Raw genomic sequence first — 24,542 nt, forward strand, 5'->3', positions numbered from 1 at the left:
TTAGTGACGGACCCCTAGAAAAAATCCTGCCTGGGAGATGCTGTCATGTCTAGAACCAGATGGGCCTGATGCAAACTTGAATGATGTTTGTATATGTATAATCTCCCATAGACTTCAAGGGACAAAGGAGAAGTTATGTATGTTTTTCATGTATCACCTATGTGCTAGGCACTACCTATAAGTGACTTGATTTACAAACCACAAATGTAGAAATGTGAGTCCTGCATTAGATACTTTTATTTTTTTTCAACTTTTCTTTTTGTTGCATATAAATAAAGTAAATAATTTAATGGAAAAACAGACAAACAATGACACTTTGATAAAAATAAGTTCTTGACACAATCCCTTCAGAAATACCAAGGATTTTGAACTTACTAATCTTTCAAATTTCTAGATACATCAAAGTATCACAACAGAGGGAAAAGCCTCTGAAATCACTATAAATACTTCTGGTGTTTTAAAGAAGTTTAAAGTTTAGACATGTATGTTTGAGCTGTTACACGTGTGTGCTAAAATGTTCCCTCTAATTCTGCATCATTTACTCAGTAAAAGTAGCCATATCAAGGTTAACAGGTCTGCTGAAAAAAATATTCTAAAGCTGTGATGCCTGACCTACTAGAGCCCTCCAAAGACAAGGAAGTATTTGCCCAGGTAAAGGTTATTCTGCTCATGCAATTATGAAGGCCTCAGAAAACTTGAGGAAATAAAATTCATCCCTCTCTAAAGAGCATGCCAAAAATAATATAAAGGCATTTATCTCGTATAATGTTGGCTTTTTTTTTTTTTTCCTCAGAAACCTTATAATAGAATTTATCTGTTTTACAAATCGGGTGTGTGTGTTTTTTTTTTTTCTTTTTTTTTCTTTTTTTTCTTTTCACTTTTTTCTGGTTACCACTCAGAAACTCATTTCATGGCTTCTGTTTTTATGACAAAACATAGGGTATTACCATGCAGGCAACATGACATTGGCCTTTTTTATAACCAGGCTGTTTAACACAGCTTTTTAAGCTCATTGCATTCACTGAAGATTATATAGGAAACTTGAAAGCTGCTAATAAGGGAACTTAATGTAAGGACTGTAACATACAATCTCAACAGAAAAGAAACACAACTTCTAAGAGATGATAGAATTTCAAAGTGCCTTTTGAAAGAAAATGTTATCAGCAATTTTGACTCTATATTAAATTTCAGAGTAGGACAAAAAATCAACCCTTAAATGAAAAGTGAAAAGAAAAAAAGTTCAAACAACAGATATATGACACATTTTCCCCAAATACTTTCTTATGTTCAAAATTGTAAACATCTTTTTACATTTACAACAGAATTTTCCAACTTTGTTAACATATCATTTTTTATAAGATGCAAGAACCCTAAAAGAAATCAGATCCTTATCTACTGTACTATTTTGTTAGAACTGATGGGGTGGACAGCTTATGTTTCTTTTTTAGAAGCAATGCAAAAGAAAAAGAAAAAAAAACAAAAAAAAACACCAACATACAAACATACATGAGATGCATTGGAGAGATACAAGACTAGAACTGGATGTCTGGTTAAATGTGGATTTGTCTTTTCTTTCTGTATTATTCATGTTATACTGTCTAAATTAAGAATTTAATTCTTAAATTAAATTTAAGAATTAAATGTAAATCACTGTTATGTTCAAAAAGTACACCTACAACACTGTGAAAATAGTGGTTTTTACACATCTTGCAATTTCATAACAATTTTGGCTCTGGATGTGTTTCAGGTTATGTAATTGAGAGCAGCTTCTGCAGTTCTTACCATATAAAAATAAGAAATCAAATAAAGCAGCCTGTAGTTAGAATTCTTCATTTTCTCAACAATCTAGTGGAAGGCCAATACTAGCATTAAATCCTCGATTCAACTTTGTCTTAATAGGATGCTTCCCTTGCAATCACGAAAAAAAAAATAAAAAAGTGAATATTTGGGTTGCAGAGATAGAGTGATGTTTGTGTGTGGTACTGAGTTACTTCTTTGATCATAAACAGCAAGGTTAGCCTCTCCTACATATAAAAAATATTTAAGGTAACATTGATTTAATGACAGACATATCTCTAATTGAAGAAAGGATCAATGGCTACAATGGCTATTGCAGAATATTTTTCTCTTTATTCTTACTGCTGGAAAAAAAAAATAAATTGAAGTGTGATGTATTCCTCAGGCCACCCTGAATTTCTGAGTTTACTACAGAAACAAAATATTTAAAACACATTATTGAGTTTAATCTTTTTCCCTGAAAACCAATGGGAGTTTTGCCATTGACTTGAATTGGAATTTAGGTCGCCACAGAAGAGGCAACCTTGAAAGAAGTAATACACATTTGATTCGGACCAGTTAAACAATCCAGAGCCCTTCTTGATATATCCAGCTGAGAACATATCACTTCACAAACAGATATGCTTGACTCAAGTGGGCAGTCAACACAGAGGAAGTCTGATGTTCCTGGTAACAAAACTATTATTGGTGGAACTCATTGTAATAGTGGTAAGAAATAAATGGGGAGGGAAAGAAGGAAGGAAGGAAGGAAGGAAGGAAGGAAGGAAGGAAGGAAGGAAGGAAGGAAGGAAGGAAGGAAGGAAGGAAGGAAGGAAGGAAGGAAGGAAGGAAGGAAGGAAGGAAGGAAGGAGAAAAAGAAAGAAAGAAAGAAAGAAAGAAAGAAAGAAAGAAAGAAAGAAAGAAAGAAAGAAAGAAAGAAAGAAAGAAAGAAAGAAAGAAAGAAAGAAAGAAAGAAAGAAAGAAAGAAAAAGATGAACATTATTTGTATAGATTATTCTACAGAGATTCTCTTTCTAAAACTCATATACATGTATAAACCATATCCAGTCTTTAGTGTTACATAATAAATTGTTTATACATCTGAGTATAGTCAGTCATAAAGAATTTTTAAGTCCCTAGTCTGCATTTAAACACCAGAAAGAATGTTTTCTGCTTGTAGAGTAACAATACATCCATAATTACAAAAAAGAATCTTGAAAATGACAGTTCTTTCCAGATCCAGCCAGTATAGTTTATACACAAATCTATTTTTTTTTATTTTATTTTTTTTTTCAAGAAGAGAGCCTTAGCCTGGAACTTGAATATCAAGCTTTTTCCTTTTTAGTTCATGTGGTTGCTACATAGGCAGCACACATTCAGTAAGATGGCAACAGTACTGGTATGCAAGGTAGGGATGAAACCTGTTTATATGGTACTAAAAATTTACCTGCCTACATGGAAAACAGTGTAAAAAAGACAAATTTACATCCGTGGCATTAGCACTTTTTGTTCATAGCCATACTTTGAACCAAACCTGACATACTTTTAATTCAAATAACAGTATAATATATTCTCTTTTAATTTCCCAGTCACAGTTATATCAGGTGGTCATTCTTTCAAAATCAATTATCAGTCTGTACTTTCAAGTGTCTAAATTCTGTAGTTGGTATGAGATATTCCACTGGAAAAAGAAAAAAGGATCTTATGTAAATAAAACATACTCCAATATTAATATTTACACATAAATGGAGTCAATTCAGGAAATAATTAATAACATTTAATGTGGAGTGTCACTTAAACCTGAATTGATTTTAAGGCAAAAAAAATTCTATGATGCCAACATAGGTGATGATACCAACATGTGAACTATGTGATTTCTCTATGTGGTGGTTTTACTCTGCTGGGCAGCTAAACCCCACAACTGCTCTCTCACTCCCCCTCCTTTAGATGAGGGGGGAGAAGTAAAGCAAAGAACAACTCACGGGTTGAGATAAGGATAATTTAATTAAAGGGAAATAATTATAATAATTAAATAAAGACTACTATGAACTAAACAATTTAACTAAGGGGGAATAAAAAGGGAAAGGGGAAAAGGGAGGGGAAAAGGAAAAATAAAAAGAAGGGAGGAAAACAAACAAACAAAATAAATGAAGGCTATATGGAAGTGCAGAGGAAAGAAATTACTCTCTACTACTCTCTACTTCCCACAAATGAGCGATGATTGACCACGTCCTTGAAGCAAGGCCTCAACGCACGCAGCTGGTGTTCGAGAGGAGGACCGACGTTTCCCAACGAGAGCCCACCCCTCCCCTCTTCTTCCTGTTTCCACCTTTTATTGCTGAGTGTGACACCACATGGTATGGAATATCCCTTTGATTGGTTTAGGTTAGCTGCCCTAGTGATGTTTCTCTCCTCACTTTTTGCCCACCCCCTAGGAAGGTTAGAGAAAGGCCCAATGCAGTGCCACTGCTGCTCAGAAGTAGACACAACACTGGTGTGATAACACTGCTGTTCCAACTACAAGTACAGAGCACGGCACTGTATGGGCTGCTGCCGGGAAAGTTAACATTCCAGCCAGACCCAGTACAACCTATTCAGTTGCATTTGACTTTTAAAATAGTCAAGTTCTCTTACATTACATTGCCACCAGTGTTTTAAATGGTAAATGAATTATTAGACTTTTTTCCCCAATTGTTTTATTATGAAGACATCAATTAGGGCATCTCGCATACTGTAAATACTTTTCCTGTATACTTATGAATATGTCAGACACAAAACTATTTGGAGACTATTTATTAATCTAAACATATATGGAACATCCATTTCCACTGTTTCATGCTAATGTAGTATCTAGCCTTAAACAGACATGACTCCAGCTTCTCCAAGTAGGTTCAACCACAAACAACTAGACTCATTTCCCTATCATAGCATGTGTTTTCAATTTCAACATAAATGACTCCAACTTATTTTTAAAATTTATTTTTTTGCTTCTTTGTTTAGAAAATTAAGCCTATCGAACACACTATACTATATTAAGATTTTGGCCTTGATCATTACTGACACTTTTTTTTCAGAAGAGTGATTAGTGTAAATACAGTAGTACATATTATAGCGATTCTTAAGTGAAATTGCCACACTATAGGAAAAAATAATGAAAAGCATTTCTGTTGATGTTGCTACCACCTTTTTTCATATTTATATTTAATATTTTTTGTATTTACTTTGAATCCTTTTCATGGCTACGGGCTGGTATGGGGGATGCTGTTGTGGGGGTGTACGACAGGTCACCAGATCAGGAGGAGTAGGTTGATGAGGCCTTCTACAAGCAGCTGGTAGTAACCTCATGATCACGGGCACTGGTTCTCATGGGGGGCTTCAATTATCCAGACATCTGTTGGGTAAGCAACTCGGCCAGGCACATGCAGTCCAAATGATTCCTACAATGCATTGAAGACAATTTTCTGACACAGGTGGTGGAGGAACTGATGAGGTAGGGGATGCTTCTGGACCTCGTCCTTACCAACAGGGATGGGCTTGTTAGGGATGTGAAGGTTGGGGGGCAGCTTGGGATGCAGTGGCCATGAGATGGTGGAGTTCAAGATGGAACTTGGAAGAAGTAAGGCTAAAAGGAGGATTGCTAACCTGGACTTTTGGAGAGCCAACTTTGACCTCTTCCAGGACCTGCTTGGGAGTATGTCATGGACTAGGTTGCTAGAGGGCAAGGTGCTTGTGAGAGCTGGACTACATTTAAACAGCACTTCTTTCAGGCTCAGGACCAGTACATCCTTAAGTGTAGGAAATCGGGGAAGGGAGTTTTGAAGTTGTGGAACCTGAGGCTGGGAATGATAAGGTTGAGTCCCTATGGGTTAGGATCGGTGGGAAGGCCAACAAGGCAAGCATCCTGGTGGGGTTCTGTTATAGACTGCTGAACCAGGATGAGGAGACGGATGAGGAGTTCTACAGGCAGCTGACAGAAGCTGCAAAATCGTCAGCGCTTGTTCTTGTGGGGGACTTCAACTTCCCAGATATATCCTGGAAGCATAACACAGCCCAGAGAAAGCAGTCTAGGAGGTTTCTGGAGAGCATGGAAGATAGCTTCCTGACGCAGCTGGTTAGTGAGCCTACCAGGGGAGGTTCCCTGCTAGACTCTCTTCACAAACAGAGAAGGACTGGTGGGAGATGTGGTTGTTGGAAACTGTCTTGGGCAGAGTGACCATGAAATGGTAGAGTTCTCCATTCTTGGAGAAGCCAGGAAAGGGACCAGTAAAACTGCTGTATTGGAATTCTGTAGGGCTGACTTTGAGCTGTTCAGGACACTGGTTGGAAGATTCCCTTGGGAGGTGGTTCTGAAGGGCAGAGGAGTCCTGGAAGGCTGGGCACTCTTCAAGAAGGAAATCAGTACAGGCTGGGGAATGACCTGCTAGAGAGAAGTTCTGCAGAGAAGGACATGGGGGTCCTGGTGGACAAGAGGTTGACCATGAGCCAGCACTGTGCCCTGGTGGCCAAGAGGGCTAATGGGATCCTGGAGTGCATTAAAAGGAGCGTGGCCAGCAGGTCAAAGGAGGTGATCCTCCCCCTCTACTCTGCTCTGGTCAGGCCTCACCTGGAGTACTGTGTCCAGTTCTGGGCTCCCTGGTACAAGAAAGACAGGGCTCTCCTGGAAAGAGTCCAGTGGTGGGCCACAAAGATGATACGGGGCCTGGAGCATCTTCCTTATGAGGAAAGGTTGAGAGACCTGGGTCTGTTCAGCCTCCAGAAAAGAAGACTGAGAGGGGATCTCATCAATGTGTATAAATACCTGAGCTGTGGGAGACAGAGGGATGTAGCTAACCTCTTTACAGTGGTTTGCGGTGACAGGACAAGGAGTAATGGCCACAAAATGGATCTCAGGAAGTTCCACACCAACATGTGAAAGAACTTCTTCACAATGAGGTTGACAGAGTACTGGAACAGGCTGCCCAGGGAGGCTGAGGAGTCTCCTTCTCAAGATATTCAAGTCCCATCTGGACACCTACCTGGGCAGCCTGCTCTGAGGAACCTGCTTTGGCAGGGGATTGGAACCCTGGTCCATTCTTTCGAGGTCCCTTCCAACCCCTTCAGTTCTGTGATTCTGTGACAGCTGATAAAATACAACCTGTGTTCCTTTTCCATATATCTGGCAAATATTTGGTTTATAAAAGTAAATTAACTTGCCAGTATTACACTACAAGAATGTGTTTGATTTCATTGAAACTTTTATTATTATTATTATTATTATTATTATTATTATTATTATTAATTTATTGAGTTTTAATTTTTGCTGTATAACAACTAAGTACATCTAGAGTAACTCTTCCATTATTAAATGTGTTAGGATTTTCAGCAGTATAATTTGAACAGGATTGGACTGTGTCCTTTACTCAAGGAATCTCATTCAGTGTGGTGGTATGAGTCCAAAGCATTAATGATCTATGTTGCTGTCAATCTGTAATGTAACAAAGAGTGTTTGTGGTTTTGTTTTGTTTTGTTTTGTTTTGTTTGTTTGTTTGTTTGTTTTTGTTTGTTGTTGTTGTTGTTGTTTTTTGTGTGTATGTGTGTCTGTGTGATACTGTTTGATATTTTTCTCTTACTACCATATTTCCTTTGTCTTTTTTATCCCACCATTTTCCATTATTTCTTCCCTCCAATAAGGGAATAATTGTGTAAGAGTGAAGGAATATCACAGACAATCTTTTCGAGCTAATTTAAACTGCTTTCAATTGCACAAATGGCGATACCATGATATCATGAAACAGTATAACACTATGACCAACTAGAATATTAAAATTTTATCTAATGCTACACATAATACCCTTTTTCCTGCTACTGAAAATGAACTGAAAGACAGAGGAATTTCAAGATCAGCTGTCATGACTGCAGAAAGGAACTAATTGAAGAAAGAAAAGAAAAGAAAAGAAAAGAAAAGAAAAGAAAAGAAAAGAAAAGAAAAGAAAAGAAAAGAAAAGAAAAGAAAAGAAAAGAAAAGAAAAGAAAAGAAAAGAAAAGAAAAGAAAAGAAAAGAAAAGAAAAGAAAGAAGGAAAGGAAAGGAAGGAAAGGAAAGAATACATTAACTAAACTAGAGTAGACCAGAATATTCCAATTGGAAGGGATGTTTATAGGCCATCTTGTCTGACTGTCTGATTGTTTCAAGGCTAATGAAAATTTAAAGCATATTATTGAGGGCATTATCCAAATGCCTCTTGAACACTGACAGGCATGGGGCATAAAATGCTTCACTGCCTGTTGCAGTGTTTGGACACCCACAAAGTAAATATCCGGAAACATCCCCTCTCACACTTTTGTGCCATTCCCTTGTGTCCTATCATTGGTTACCAGGATGAAGAGAACAGCATGTCTCTCTCTATTTCCCCTCTTTAGGAAGTTCTAGAGACCAATAAGGTCACTTCTCAGACTTTTTTTTTTCTCCAGACTAGACAACACAAATGTCTCGAGCCTCTCCTGAAAGCCCTTTGACCAGCTTTGTTGCCCTCCTCTGGATGCTTTCAAGTACCTTAATATCCTCCTTATACTGTGGAACCTAGAACTGTACAAAATATTCAAAGTGAGGCTGCACCAATTCTAAGTATAGCTGGAGGATCCCTTCTATTGCCTGGCTGGCTATGCATCCCAAAATGCACTTTGGCTGCCAGGGCACAGTGCTGGCTCATATGGAGCTTTCTGTCAACCTTATACTTTTCTGTTGAGTTGCTCTCCAGCCACTCATCTCCCAGTCTATGCCAGATGTGTCCATCATTACTCCATCCCAGGTGCAGAACCTGGCATTTACCTTTGTTGAATGTCATGCCACTTATGACTGTCCAATGCTCCAATCTATTCCTCTGCACAGTGTCTCATTCCTACAAAGAGTCAACACCACCTCCTAGATTAGTGTCATCAGTAAACTTGCAAAGGATGCATTCTACTCCTGCATCCGGATCATCAATAACAATGTTGAACAGGACTGGCCCTAGGGCTGGGCCCTGGTGTCCTGGTTTCAGTTAGAACAGAATTAATTTTCTTCCTAGTAGCTGGTGGAATGCTGTGTTTTGGCTTAGGATGAGAAGAGTGCTGATAACACCCCGATGTTTTAATTGTTGCAGAGCAGTGCTTATACCAAGCCAAGGACATCTCAGCCTTTCGCTCTGTCCTGCCAACAGGCAGGCTGGGGGTGCAGTAAGAGCTGGGAGGGGACAGACCCAGGACAGGTGACCCGAACTAGCCAAAGGGGTATTCCATACCATCTGACGTCATGCTAAACAATATATAGGGGTGGCTAGCCGGGGGAGGGGGCCGGACTGCTCGGGGTTAGGCTGGGCATCGGTCAGCGGGTGGTGAGCAATTGCATTGTGCATCACTTGTTTGTACATATTATTAGTAGTAGTACTATTATCATCATTGTATTATTATTATTATTATTATTATTATTATTATTATTATTATTATTATTATTATTATTATTATTATTATTATTATTATTATTATTATTATTATTTTCCTGTCTTATTAAACTGTCTTTATCTCAACTCACGGGCTTCACTTTCCATTTCTCTCCCCCATCCCAGAGAGGGAGGGGGGAGGGTGAGCGAACGGCTGCGTGGTGTTTAGCTGCCAGCCGGGTTAAACCACGACACCTGGGAATACTGCTAGTGACTGGCTGCCAGCCAGATGTAGCCCATTTCACTATGACCCTTTGAGTGCTGCTATACAGGCAGTCCATTTCACAGTGTAGTGTGATTAGGAGTGGTTATTATTTGTAATTAATATTCTTAGTGTTCAGTGAATCTCCTAGTGTTATGTTGTGATCAGCTTTAACAACTTTTAGTGGAAGACTGAATGTAACTTTACACACCTGACTAGGTCCACTGTAATGAGTATGAATTTCAGTTTTTGTTTAGCTGTTTGCCCTAACTCCCTTCCTTACCAGTTTCATTACATATTTATCACAATTTTATTTTGCCCTCCAAACTGCATCACTTCATTTTCTTTATTTTCTTTCACACCTAAATATATCACCCAAATCATGTGGATGTACTGTATTAGCTGCTATGATATTCTTCCTGCTTAAGTGGTGACTGCTTCTTTGATTACATCTAGTCCAGTTTGTCAGTTGAGACACAGTAATAGAACTATTCTATATTTAAATGATGTCTCAATGGAGATACTTCTAGTTTGGTCAACTGGTAGCACTCTAATTCAGAGAAAAGAAACAAACAAAAACAACAACAACAGACTTATGCAAAAACAACAACAACAACAACAACAACAAAACTTAAACACCTGCTTAACTTCAACTGAAATTGAATAACATACAGCAGCAAATTAAGCATGTGCTTGAGTGGTTTCTAGACCAGAACATATGATTTTCTCTGACATCAGGATGTTTATTAGCATTTTGTTTTCTTTCTCTGTCATTAAGTTTAAAACAACTCGAGTGTAAGCCACAGGACAGATCTTTCATTAATCAGAAGACACAGGAAGACTTGAAAGGTAATTAGGCAAACTGTTTATAACAACCAGGAAAGCTGAGACTCATAAACTATTTAAAATAAAATGCCATTGAATTCTCAGATTGTAATGATTAACATAGTTATTTGTAAACAGGATGGATGACCAAGCCCTTATGAAAATAGAGTGAAGTAAGCTTATTTTTCAATTAATACACAATCTTTTCTTTTCTTTTTTTTTTTTTTTTAACATCATTTACTCAGAAAATGTAACATATTCATAAATTTATTGAGATGTTTGCAAAAGTTGCCTTCTTTAGCATCTTTTCTCTTCTGTCTGTTCATGAAGTGATCATGAAATTCACGTTTTCCTTAATTCAAAAATGTTCACAAATTTCTATTTATTTGTTTATTTATTTATTTATTTATTCCAGGAAATAAGCCATGGTCTGCAGCTCATTTATGAACAGCTGATTTTGAAGATCTTCAGTTCACCACATGGTATTGTTTCTGTTCCAGGTGATTTATGGTATGGTATGTACCTAACAAATGTAGCGTGAAATATGAACACTATGAATCTTGTGTATGACTGGAAACAAGTTCTTGGTAAATATGAGAATTGTTGAACTCTTTAGTTAAGCAAGATTACAGCTGACTTTTTGACTGCCAAAATCAAACAACAAGAGGACGAATCATCCTCCTTAAAGCATTCAACAATGTTATTTCTGCATACATGGAAACACAGATTGCTTAGTCTGTACACATTTGTGTACAAACAACTTCTTGAGGAAACAAGTACTGCTCTATTTGCATGTAGGTGATTAGGGTCAGCAAGCTGCCAATGTCATCTCAAAGATCTTCAAAGCTCTGCATTGTTTCTCATGTAGAGACCCATTTAGAGAATTCTGTCCAATGCCACACTAATCAGCTTCTGCCAGTAGAGGACCAATAGGGAGAAAACAAAATAAATAAATGCATAGAAGGGAGATAGAACGGAACAAACAAACAAACAAAAAATATAGGAACAATTTGTTAATAAGGAATAATATAACAAAAATACTGAAGGCAAAATTTCTTCATTTTGGAGCTGAGCCACAGACTTTAGTGGGATTCTTTCAACTTTCATGAGTTTTGTTTGTGATATTTGGGGAAAGCTGGAAACAGATCTATGGAAGAAGGGAAGAATCACCCACTAATGAGGTTATGAGTAAGGTCATCTAGTTGAGTCACCTGCTTTCCCCAAGACCTTCTTAGATCTAGATCACAAGGCTATGTAAACACAGTACAGTGTAGATACAAATGAACTACATGAGCCTTGTTGCAGCTGTGAAACACGGTAAAAACATTAGACTGACACTTAAGTCAGCATGACCCTGGGCTGACACAGTTCTGCTCTCATTATTGAGAAATCTCTCCATATAAACACCATGATGTTTCGTATGGGCATACCACCTTGTCTGGTAATCTTAGACACTTACAAACCAGCCTTCATTGTACAATGTGAGTTAGTTCATGCATCAGCCCAGAATCCATAATAGAGGGCTGTGGTGAGCTTATATCCGTTACGAGAGAATTCAAGGGTACATCCATAAAGGCCACCAGCAAAGACAACATGAAAATATATATGTATCCTTCGGTGAAAGAGAAAAAGGCTCCCAATATTATGGAGAGGGCAAGTTTACAGCTGATTTTGTGACATTACAGATAGATTTCAACCAGATATTATTGGGTGCAAATCCAATGGGTGTCACAGAAATGTTCAGTTCCCTTCTTATCAGACTTCACTTTTGGACTCAATGGGGGAAGGGAAGATTTCTGTAGAGGACTTCAAAAAGATATAAAATTTAGCACATATCTCAAAATTATTGAGATGAATGTATCTGAAGTTGTTTCATGTACTAAAATAGAAGCATGGATCAGGAAATATTGAGAAGAGTTGGTAAGCCTTTTAGGCCTTCTAAATAGAGGCCAAAAAAGCAATCAGAGGTTAATCACAAAGAAGATTTAGATTAAGGCTATCAATTGAAGAAATGTGCTTCCCAGGCAGACCTTAGAGCAAAGGATTAAATATATTAAAAATAAATATATTAATTATTTGCAACAGAATCTGACCATTTTAGGATTACCTTAAAGTTATAATGGTTGTTTTATAGACAGTCCACTATGGCTTGTAATTTCAAAATCATAGAATCACCAGAGCCCTCAGCATTTCAAAATCATTAAAAAGTCAACTATTGTCAGAATGACAGCTTCTCTACATTAAGTTTTGTTCACTTCAGTGTCATTTTAGACTTTTGGGGTGTTGGACATGTCAGTAAAGAATCCTTAACAACAACATAGTACAGTGACTTTGGGATCTTATGCAAACTCTCTCACCAGTTTACTCTGTCAGTGGTACCTTTGGGGCTTGGACTGAAGGAGACTGAAATGTTCTGCCTTTTCTGTGCATGACAAGGCTCCTTCTGTCAGAGTGTATCACTCATTACTTGGATTCCCCCTTTCAGCACTGACCATAGCCCTTGGTGGAGGGCCAGGAATTAATCTTTTCACAGTCCCTAATTTCCTTTACACAGCAGCCTCACCAGATACAGTTTGAATTGCTACAATTATTTCTTCCCTCCCATCTCAATCCTACATTGTTTCTGAAAAACAATAAGACTTAAAAGAAAAAAAAAAAATAAATCTTAAAAGGCAAGTTGTGAAGCCAACTTAAAATATTGGAAACTAAATTTGATCTAGGGACAAATGCGACAAATGCCCTTTTATAAAAAAGAAAACTGCTCCACCTAATCTGTATCGTTCCCTATTTTAGCAATCTACACTAATCTTGTTTGTTTAACTCTCAGGAAAATTAAAGCTTTTATACATCCTTCTTTCTCTCCCTTTAAAAACTGTTGGAGTTTCTAAAGATTTCACACAACAAGGAAAGTAGAGGTGATTCTGAAGCATGACACTTGTATAGGCACTATAACCAGTGTCACAAGTGCCATTCTGAGTGGTGGATTACATGTATCAGTACAAAAGAGAAGGAAAACAATTACATCAGTTAAGTTCACAGAGTTCCAGTGGATCAAAATGGATTTTTTATTTTATTTTATTTTTTTCTGACCCAAAGAATGAGACTCCATTTGCTGGACAATGGCAGACAAAATTATGCCAGTCCACTATATCCTGAAAATAAGTGGTTAAATGTCAGGACAACAGATGTAAGAGAGGTCACAGTGTGAATTTTAAGCTGAGAAGTGGGGTTTCCTAGCTACTTCAGTGAAAAGAGACCAAAAATGTTTCCACAGAAGTGAAGAGCATGCTGATAAGATAGACCTGATGCTTTTCTAGACTGGAACAGAAGTCATCCAAAAAATAATAATAATAATAATAAAAAAAATCTATAATCCATGTCAATCTTTCTTTGTCTTCCTCTCCTTACCAGGACTTATATTATTGAAGACAAATGAACTGTAGGAAAATTTTGCTCAGAAAGGGGGGACAACCATCTTGGACAGGTGATACTAATGGATTAACAATTCAACAATTTCTGTTGAATCATTTCATTCTTGAGCTATATCTTCATAACTTTTCAAGTTTAATAATGGGCAGGACTAAATAAAAAGTAGAAAGGACTGAGGAGCTATGGATTCAGTTCATCAAGAATGGATGAAGGAAGTAGGATGAAGGAAGAAGGAGAGTGGTGGGAACAAATGACAGGATAAAATAATTCTTTCCTCCCATCTTGCTGCATCCTAGCAGTCAGAGATGCAAGTGGCTTTGTAAACCAGCTGAATGAAGTTCAGAATATATCACTTTATAATAACTTTTGTAATTGATCTGACAAATCGGAATTTCAGGTTAGAATGGACCAAAGGACATAAGGAAAGATGTTGAATTTTCTATAATTCTCTCAGTTTACCTAGTCACAGTTTCAGAGAGACTTAATACTTTAAGATTTATATTAATTTTAAAACTCAGATGCAAAGTATCTGAGTATGCAAAGTAACACTGTATTCTTTCATTAGTGTTCTTTCACTATTTCATCCTGTTTTCTCAATAATGTATTCTACAATTCTGGAGTAGTTTATGAAAATCCATTGACTATTAATGAAATTAGATCTTTTGCATGTGTTTGTATTACTCATTTCTGCAGTAGTTAGAAGTAAGGCCTAGTTACCATGGGCCAAAGCTGCTGCAGAAGTTTCTCAGTGACATTAGCAATGCTGGTATTACTTGCTTTACCAATGAAGCTGTATTGACAAGTAAGGAGTTCATCTGTCAGTGACCAACAGTAATGTTTTTTCTTTGCCTTTTGTAACTGTTTGAACTCAGAACTCAGAACAAGAGGTCACTCATCACTCTCTTTGATCATTTGTATAAGCAAATAAGAAGCATGATTTCACTTCGTATTTGCAACTGTCACATATTTCCCTTCTCCTGTTGGTGTTAGTAGAGGAACTTGTATAGATGCTATATACATGTATAATCCAACATGTCCATGAATCTGTGACTATGTAAGAAGTTACTAAAGGTAAGGAAGATTCAGACAACTTGGTATTATTTTCCTATAGCATGTGGAAGGGAGTTAGATGACAAGGTGATTATTTTGAGCATAAGAGTTAAATAATTGATGCACACAGAAATTAGTTTTCAAGTACTTTTATGGAAATGTAATAGTTTTGTGTGGAAAGAGGGGGAAATACATTACATTACATTAAGCGCTGTAAATGACTGTCACTTAATTGACTTCAGTGTACACTTCCTCATACAAGATCTCTCTTGGTATACACTAGGTATATACTATGACAGAATTTGTCCCAATGTACGTATACTGCAATATAAATTCTTGGATATTTAAATAAGTGCTCTGGGATGATCTAACCTGAGATATATTAAATAAATTATACTTAATATATATTATACCGTATAGAAAAAAAAAATATATATATATATTAAAATAAATACCAATGGATTTATTAGGAAAACAAGGATGTGAGAATGGACAGAACCTCAAGAATTAACAAAAGCAATCCCCTGTTAGTGCAGAGGCTATATAAGCCCTATTTCATATTCTAAATTTTATTAAGCACCATCTTTAAAGAAAAAAAATATTTTCTCTCATTGTTGTTGCTGGATAAAACCTTACCTCTTAGGGGTTAGAAATTATTATTTTCTGGGCTGGTACTTGATTGGGATGATATCAAATTTTAGAGAACAATCAGACAGTTTTCTCAGCTTTTAGAGTATACCATCAAAACATTTTGAATTTTATATACCACATGTAGCACTAAGAAACCACAGTGCTGGAATTCATTTAATGTTTCGATAAGCTTTGTTAAAAATCCCCAAACCTATAGCCTCACACTTTAGAATTAATTTTAAACACAGACTCCTAAAGCTATGCAGACTCCATGTAATTTTCAGAGCTGCCTTATTTCATCCATAATTTAAGATGCCTTGTTTTGATTTAAGGAAAATAAAAAAGTTTGAAGACCTTTCCTCCCTGGAAATCATATTTTCCATGGAGTGAAGTGTACCATATTAAATCAATCTACACATTCAGACTTTTGAATCCAATTAAAACTTTAAAAAAAAATGTTTTTTGAAAGACAGAATAACATAAACTTTAAAACAAAGAAAAGACAAATATGTTACTAAAAAAAAAAAAAAAAAGACAATCTTTTGTTTTGTTTTGACTAATATTTGGAAAGATGATCACACATGAGAACAGACTGCTTGCAGGACAAAGACAGGAATAGATTTATAAATGTGAAATGATAGTGTGTATTATTTTATGTAGTTTTGTTGTGTGTTTCCTCAAGTGAGTTTCCTCAAATGAGAATTGATAAAGTGTCTTCATTTCAAACTATGAAAAACTTTCAGTTGTGTAACCAATCACTTTATTCTGTCTTTGTTTTGATTCTAATTGTCTTGAAAATATGAGTGGAAATTAACATGCAGTTCATTTGTATCCTAATTATATGATTTTTACTCACAACATCCCTGAAAATCTTGACTGTTTGTATGAGTATTTGTTGAACAAACTTGCTGGTTTTAATTTTTATTTCATTTCCATAAATGTTATTTCATAACTAGTCATGTATTTTTGGTCACAACCTAGGTGCCGATTTTTGAAAACAGTCTTGATTCCTCCAAACATCCAAAGACAGACACCTGGCTGCAATTGAAAAATCAATCCATCACTGGGATTTAATTGACCAAATAATTTTGAAAATGAATGCTTTTGTCTTTGTATATTTTTATAGCCTCCATTATCAAATGTGTGCAGTCTCACTGATGTTAACGTAGCTGCATGCTGAAAATAGCAGATGTTCTACATATGTAAACACCCGTTATAATATCTTTTTTTCCTCTCTAATGATTTATGAAAGCTACTTGCAGAATCTTAATCTTTCCAAACTAGAGACATATTTTGTTCCTTTCACTTTCCTGAAACAAATTGTAGAAAGTGTAAATATATCAGACTCATGTAGTCTGTGTAAGTATAAGTGTAAATATATCTTACTCATTAGTAAGAATTCTGTAAAATATTATGGAGGAGGAAATCAGAAACTGACAAAAGGCAATGACTTCATACATCCAATTTATTACTGAAGAAAAAATGAAATTATCATCTCAAAAGGGTCTCTCTGTTGAACTTTCTTAACAGACAAAAAAATATTATGCTCTTTGAGGAAAAGATATGAAAGACCCATCAGCATAAAACAGGGAGAATCACAATTTTTGGAAATAGAACAGGCAAATCATTAACTTTCACTGTGAAATTATGCTTAACACTGAATAAAATGGTGACATCTTTGTAGTAGAGGGAGAGAGACTCATGGTGATTTTTGTTTCCTTGTCTAATCTGCCCACTTATATTAAAACCTATGCTGTTGTTTTTGTTTTTGTTTTGTTTTGTTTTGTTTTATTTTTCCTAGCCCTTCCTATTTCCCAGATGTCCACTTTGAAACATTTTGTTAATTAAAATGAACAATAAACTTCAAAATCCAAATTCAGAAAGGAAAAATATTCAAGATACTAAGAAATCTAAGAGTATTCTATCAATTAGCATGAGTAGAAAACAAAAATAAATAGTCCACTATCCCCACAACATCATGTTATATCAATGGTCCTTTTAAAGAGTCCATTAGTGTTTCATCACCAAAGCTTGACGTGCTGTTATGTTCAAATTCCATGAATGTCAATGGGTAGATGAAACGAATATACCAAGAGGTGAATAGCTCTTTTATACTTATCCAGAGAGTAGAACCAATGAGTTTTAAATCCAGGAAGAGTGCAGAGCTACTTTACACACACCTGTTTAACAGAATTTTGGTTTTTCTAACTAAACCCAAGCCCCATAAGTTAATAAGATAAATATGTAAGAAAAAATTGTGCTTTTGCTACCTGTATGTAAGTGTCATTTGTTTTATTTTCTAGATCAGATTCTGACCCCATTGAAGCTACTGTTACACCAAATTGGTTAAAACTATTCAAGGAAATCACTAACACCAAACTCATGAAAAAACAACAGCCCCTAAAAATTGGGATGTTTCCCTGATCTGTGTTTTCCAGAGCAATTAATAATGCCAGATGACATGACATACCAACAGAAGACTAGGAAACTTTCAGAACCTTACTTGTGCCATTAAATGTGAAGGAAATGATTTCCTTACATGAAATAATGCAACTTTTATATCCCTCCTATTACATCGGATAGTACCTCCTCCCTTTAACAGCAGAAGCTAGTTTGTTCCTAGCAAGATAGTTTGAAAACTACCCTATTTTAGTAGGTTATGTTAGTATTTGCTCCCTTTCCACCTCCCATGTTTAAATGCCTGTTTGCACTAGGACATAAAGGAGGTAAATCATTTTGCCTCTAGTGAGAGATAGTCTTTCATTAGAATTATTTAATCAGTTCTTAAAAATTGAACTAGGAAAATTTTTTGGTAAGATGTGTTTTCCTCACAAGTCAATCTAATTTTTCAATTTCACAAATGTACACGTAATTTTCAGCAAGAATGCCAATCAGTATTTATATAAAAGAATTCTTTCATATAGTGAAATTACTTTTTTTTTTTTTTCAACATAAACATGTTTTTTGATGCATAAGTGCTCACAAATTACCAATTAAATTTTTTTATTTCACTTCATCATTTTGTTTTAAAATACCCATTCGCATAAATAAATAAGTCAGCCACATATGCATGAAGAAATATGATTTTGTATTTTGCAAACAAGCAAAAAATAGTCCAAAACAATAGGGAAACCACATTCGCTATGTAAATAATGTAAATGCCTTCTGGGAAAAGGATAAAAATTCATTTAAATAAACGGGGTTATGATCTACTTTAAAATGACCAACCTATTTAAGTCTTGCCAACTCAAATACTACACACCATATACAATTCATTTGGGGAAAATCAATTAATTTCCTAATGTTTATGTTTCATAACAGTTACAGAATTTCAGCAATGCTTCCGTACTTCTAATCTCTCCATCAGTTCAAACTACACTCCAATGAACTTTCAGCTACAAAGACAAAAGTTGGATCAGTAGGGATTTTGCAAGAATTCTCCTACCTCAGCATTACTGTTATTCAGAGTAATCAAAGCTGTCTTCTTTGCAAGAAATTTCTTTGACAGCACTGACTAGCCTGAACTTTCTCATAGTTCCTTGTGTCTATATATTTAAGGTTTTGCTATGCTGTAGTTTGGAAAGGTCTTTGTGATAATTGGTTAAAAAAGTCCCTTTCCTGATTCACTCATCAGAAGGAAAAACCAAACAAACAAAAAAACAAAACATAACAAAACAAACAAACAAACAAAAAAAAAAAAAAACAACAAAACAAAACAAAAAAACCACAACTGTTTCAACTCTTTTAGGACTTGATTGGCCCATAATAAAAGAACAGATACATACAAGTTAATTGTAAGCTTTACACGAAAGTAAGGGCTACACCCAGATCATCTGTCAGAACACCTCTGAAAATAGTTATGTCATAAATCATTACTTAGTTAAATTCACCAGGAAAATATATTGGTTATATTCATTTGAGATTATTCATTAAGTTATTATCTTCATGGTATGCAGAAACTTTACAAAGAATAAGTATGTTAATGAGATTTTCTGTGTTGCCTTTGTTGCTTTTTTTTTTTTTTTTTTTTTTTTTTCAGTTTGAAGGAACCCAAAATGATTTGGTGTCTCAAGATTTAATAATAACTTTAAGTTGATTAAATTTTGTGAAAAATCAAATTATCCTGTTTTCTTTGTGAATGAGGCATGGATTTACATTTGTGTTTTACTTAAGATAAAATATATTGAAATTGAAATTGGTATACTGAAGCACAGAAGTTAGATTTTATTAGATAAATGGGTAGATAGATAGATAGACAGATAGATGGATTTATACGTATGCATATGTGTATTTTTTATTTTCATCATATTTAGTGATACAAATTTGGCATATGTCCCAAATAAACAAAATATACATGTTAGGAAACCACCTCATGCTTAAAGGTAGCTCTTCAGACAAGTCGCATTACTGGACCCAGTATATTAGTGAAGATGCAGATATAAAAAAAATTGTTCATCCAGCAACATAAACTTTTAAAATTTTAATTTACTTATTTATTATTAGTTTATTATTATTATTATTATTATTATTAGTTTGTTTTAAGAAGATGTATATCTATTTTCCATGTACATTTCTATTCCTCTGGGATTTAGTCTTTGATAAAAGTCAAGATTTACTTCTTTGACACACAAAAAATTAGTTTTGTATTTTAATCTTTTCTAACTTTAATAGCTGATTAAGGAACAATTTTTCAACATTTCTTTTAACAAGTTCACTACGGCACCCAGTGAATAGATCAGGCAGCAAGCTGAAAATGAAAGGTAGCACTTTTTCATAAATTGAAAATTTAAATCATGGAACTCACTGTTACAGGGTGTTATGGAAATAGAAAGTCTAATGAATTATAGAAAGTAACAGAAGAGTTCCATGAATGCAAAGTGTTTTGAGGGCTGCCAGCCACAAGGATGAGATGCACCTGCGGTTCAGGAAGTTACTCTGTTATGAGGAAAAGATGCTGAAGTGCCAACAGGCAGAGTCACTTTGTTCTCACACTCCTTCTCTAGGTGTTTTCTGCTGTCCACAGTCATAGCTGGGACACTGGCACAGGTCACACCTCTGCTCTGCTCTGATTGACTTCCCTGTTTTCATCATGTCTGTTGAAGGCAAAAGTACAAGGGCACTGCATAACATGAATGTGTTAATGTCTATGATGAGAGACAGAACATATAAAAAATAATTTACTGAAATCATGGGAATAGTTAATTAAGATACAGCAAAAAATGATAATTTGAAGTGAATGGGGTGTGAGCTAATTCCACCTGTGAACACCACATACTGTTCTGGAGGAATGACGTACACATTTTTTTTTTTGACTTGTGTTTACTATAGTACTTAATGTTTTTGTACTGCACTTTAATCAACATTTAACTAAATCAAGTAACAAGACTGTGTTTTCTTATATGTACTGCTAAACGATGTAATATTGCTTCCTGTAGCTATGGAGACCTTTGCTCTTGTTAGTGCTGCTATTCCATTTGACTGTAACCCTGAATAATCTTTAAAGAATGTTTTTAGTCATGGGCCCTTCACCTTCTGGTGATTTCATCCAGATACAATTTCCACAGGCTTTACTGGGTTAGACAGAATAAAAGAAGGGACCATCTGAATAAAATAAAATGTCACCATTAAATTGGCTTTTGTAGCTTAAGGTATAATGTAATGATATTTTCCCAACAGCTGCTTTCAGTTGAATTTGAAGTTTTGAAAACCCTTTGCATCTGATTCAAGTAATAAAACGCAGGTTGTGTTACTTCCTCCTTCTGTGTCGTATACAATAAGCAAAATGTTGATACTTTACATGCAACTGGTGTTCATTAGGAATTTTTACTGTATGTTAACATTATTTGCTGACCTGAACATTTGATAAATGGGTCAGCCAATGATTTTTTATTTTTATTTTTTATTTTTAATGAAAGGGATGGACAGCAATTATTTTGGAATTAAACTAGCATCTTTTCTAATTTCTGTTGCATACAAAATATTATCATCTGTAACTTATTGTTTATTTTTTCATTTCTTTAAATTTTTACAACTGGATTGGAATATAATGAGTGCAATTCAGCATATCTTCATGTGTTACCTTTCATCCCATGAGATTTTCAAATATTTTACAAACTGAAGTACAAACTAGACAGAGATCACTTCATCAGGCACTGAAGTAAGCCATCCCTGAAGTGAAATATAGTAACTGCTTTTCAGTATATACAACCAATATGCAAGAATTTAAGACAGGGAAGGAGGAATAAGCATATTCTTAAAAAATGTAGGGTAGTTAAATATATTATCTCAGTTGAAATAAACATGCAAGGCTGAAGTAATATGCCACAGCCTCTTAGTAATAATCTATGGTAAAGTTCACTTCTTAGTGTATCTGAAAGAAGGCACTTGATCCTTCAACCTGTGTTCCTTACTATTAGTTAACGATATCATAGTAGTGAGGTGCTAAACAAGCATTGAGTATATTATAAATGATCAAGACAGACAAAGAGTGTAAAGGGGAAAATGAAGTCCAAAGAGACATGAAGATCAGACTCAGGAGGGAATCTGCCTCTTCTACACTGTCCACCTTCTCCAGCCATACTCTTTTTCAGTAAGACTATGCATGTTGTTGTGCTTGATCCAAAAGAAAGAGTTTAACTATATTCCTCAGTATCTACCATGAACAATTGCTCACAAAGACATATTATAATACAGAAAGGAGCAAAAAATACCATCATGAAGACTTTAAGTAGCAGAGTTTGGAAATGCAAAGGTGTTTTCAGAAGGTATCTCAGAAGTGGGGTAAAAACAGGTAAAAGACATAAGAAAGCAAAAACCATGTTAGCAAGATCTCATACAAACTATGGGTTACAATGACAGAAAAACAGGAAAGACAAAGTAAAAGAGAAACAGAAAGGACAAAGAAGGTGTATTAAGCAGACTTGGGAAGAGGAAGGTGTGAACAGATGAGTCAAAACAACAGTAGAAGAACAGGAATGTGTAGTCCAGAAAAGTGGGAGAGAAAGAGATTAAGAAAGTGCAGGAGACAGAGCACTAGAGGACAACAGAGTATGTGAAATGGAATGAATAAAAATAAAAATAATAAATAATAAATAAAAAATAAAAATAATAAATAAAAATATAAAAATAAAAATCCCAGTTGCTTTTTCCTGTGTTAGTGTTGACCTAAACTGCTGAAATGATGAGCATGTAACAGCCTTGTTTTCATCAGGAACAGCTTCTCTGTGGAGGTGACTTTTCTCTTGCTTTTTGTTACCTGGTTTTCCCTGGAGGACACAACAGGTTAATGCTAGTTCAGGTCCCTCTAATTGAGCTGATGCATTTGCGACACTATCATTTCTTTGCTCCAGAGGGAAAGCCAATACACCAGGCAATCTCATTACAGGAATTAGCATTTACTGTGACTCATCTATCTTCACCTTTGAAATAGGAGAAAGAGACACAAGCCTTGAAGAGAGATGCAGAAGTGATCCTAAAGTGATCCTAAAGGATCACTTCAGGGAACTTTTTCATGACTGTGGTTTTCATTAGGCACTAATAACTGCTGAATAATTGTTTATGCCATATATATATATATATATATATGTATAAGAAACTTCAGTGATGGAATACAAGATCAAGGAAATTAAGTGAGAAAACAAGCACAAACCAGCACTTTTCAGAATTTTCATGTTTAGACTTTAAAATTTCATATGAACCTTTATTTCCCCCTAGTTTTGGTTTATCTGTTTTCATAATCTCTTTTTCATGTCTCACAGTAATTTTTATGTTATTTTGTATCCAATGACAAAAAGTGGAATATAGCGAAATCATACTTAGTTTGCTTCAAAAACATTAAAATAAGATTGTTTTCATCTCTATAACACTTGAAACCATAAGTACCCCAAGTAAAAAAAAAAAAAAAAAAAAAGTAAAAACCAAACTAAACCCAATCAAACAAACACAACAACAACAAAAAAACACACCACAACCCATATTGTTCCAAACTACCTATGTTAATAGGTGTGTGAATGCAATGTAACATTCATTCAGTTTTAATTAAATGCAATGAAAAAGTGTTATTTTTTATTTTGTCATAAAAGTTTTGAAATATTTTTTTAAATAGTTTTTTAAAGTAACTAAACTTAGAAAACTATCCCTGTGTGATTAAAAGTATCAGTGAAAGGAAAGAATTAACATTTTAATTTGCTACAACTATTTTCACTGATTTTTCAGAGCACAAGAAGTCATGCATGCATCTGCCCTGATGACCAACCTTTCAAAAAATTCCTTCTGAAGAAAAAACAAAACAAAAAAAACCAACCAACCAACCAAACAAACAAAAAAATACTGTAACCTAATAACTCTTTAAATTATTATACTGGTCTTGGCTGGAATAAAGTTAATTTCCTTCACAGCATATGGTGCTATGTTTTGGATTTGTGATGGAAAACAGTATTGATAACACATTATGTTAACACTGCTCACACATTATTCTCACACTGCTCCACCAGCAAGTAGTCTGGCGGTGCACAAGGAGCTGGGGTGGACGACACAGCCAGAACAGCTGACCCAGGCTGACCAAAGGGATATTCCACATTATGCTTGGCAGTAAAAGCTGGGTTAGATGTTTCTTAGGAGGACTGCTTTTAGGGACTGACTAGGCACTGGTTTGTTGATTGTGAATGACTGTTTTTTCATCACTTTTTTTTTCTTTAACTATTTATCTGTCTTTATGAGCACTCTCACTCTTGTTTTACTGATTCTTTCCACCATCCCACTGCAGGAGGGTGAGCAAGTGGCTGTGTGGGTCTTAGCTACCTATTGGGGTTAACCCACAACAATGGTATAAATATTTCAGCTGATCTATGCAAGTATTCCAACATTTGAAAATTGCTGACATTGATCATGATCATCATGCACAGAAAATAAAGAAATAAATACATTAAATCACTTTCCTTCTAATGATTGGAATTTTTCATAATCTTCATATTAGTACAAGTATTCATAATTATACATTATAATTGCCAAATAGGCCTTATCCTAGCTAGCTAACAATCAGTTAGCTGATTGTTTCCTGTTAAACATTTGCAATATATCCAGGTCTTGCTGTGATGTTCCAGTGTCACAAAAGAGGGTAAATTACAACTTATTCATTTATCTTTATTAAGGCTTTATGCTTTTTCACAGTAAGAAA

General features: G+C 35.2%; 1 protein-coding gene and 1 long non-coding RNA gene across 2 annotated transcripts in view; one reads left to right on the forward strand and one right to left on the reverse strand.

The window, feature by feature from the left end:
• SEMA3A (semaphorin 3A) overlaps positions 1-24,542 on the reverse strand; it is a 342,073-nt gene that overhangs the window by 303,098 nt on the left and 14,433 nt on the right. The window lies entirely within an intron of this gene.
• On the forward strand, positions 10,239-16,434 carry LOC309874766. Its single transcript, XR_014316909.1, has 3 exons — positions 10,239-10,282; positions 10,674-10,773; positions 16,349-16,434. It is a non-coding gene; the product is annotated as an uncharacterized lncRNA (long non-coding RNA).

This window comes from Aythya marila, assembly GCF_965140915.1.
Source record: "Aythya marila genome assembly, chromosome: 1".
NCBI classification, from domain to species: domain Eukaryota; kingdom Metazoa; phylum Chordata; class Aves; order Anseriformes; family Anatidae; genus Aythya; species Aythya marila.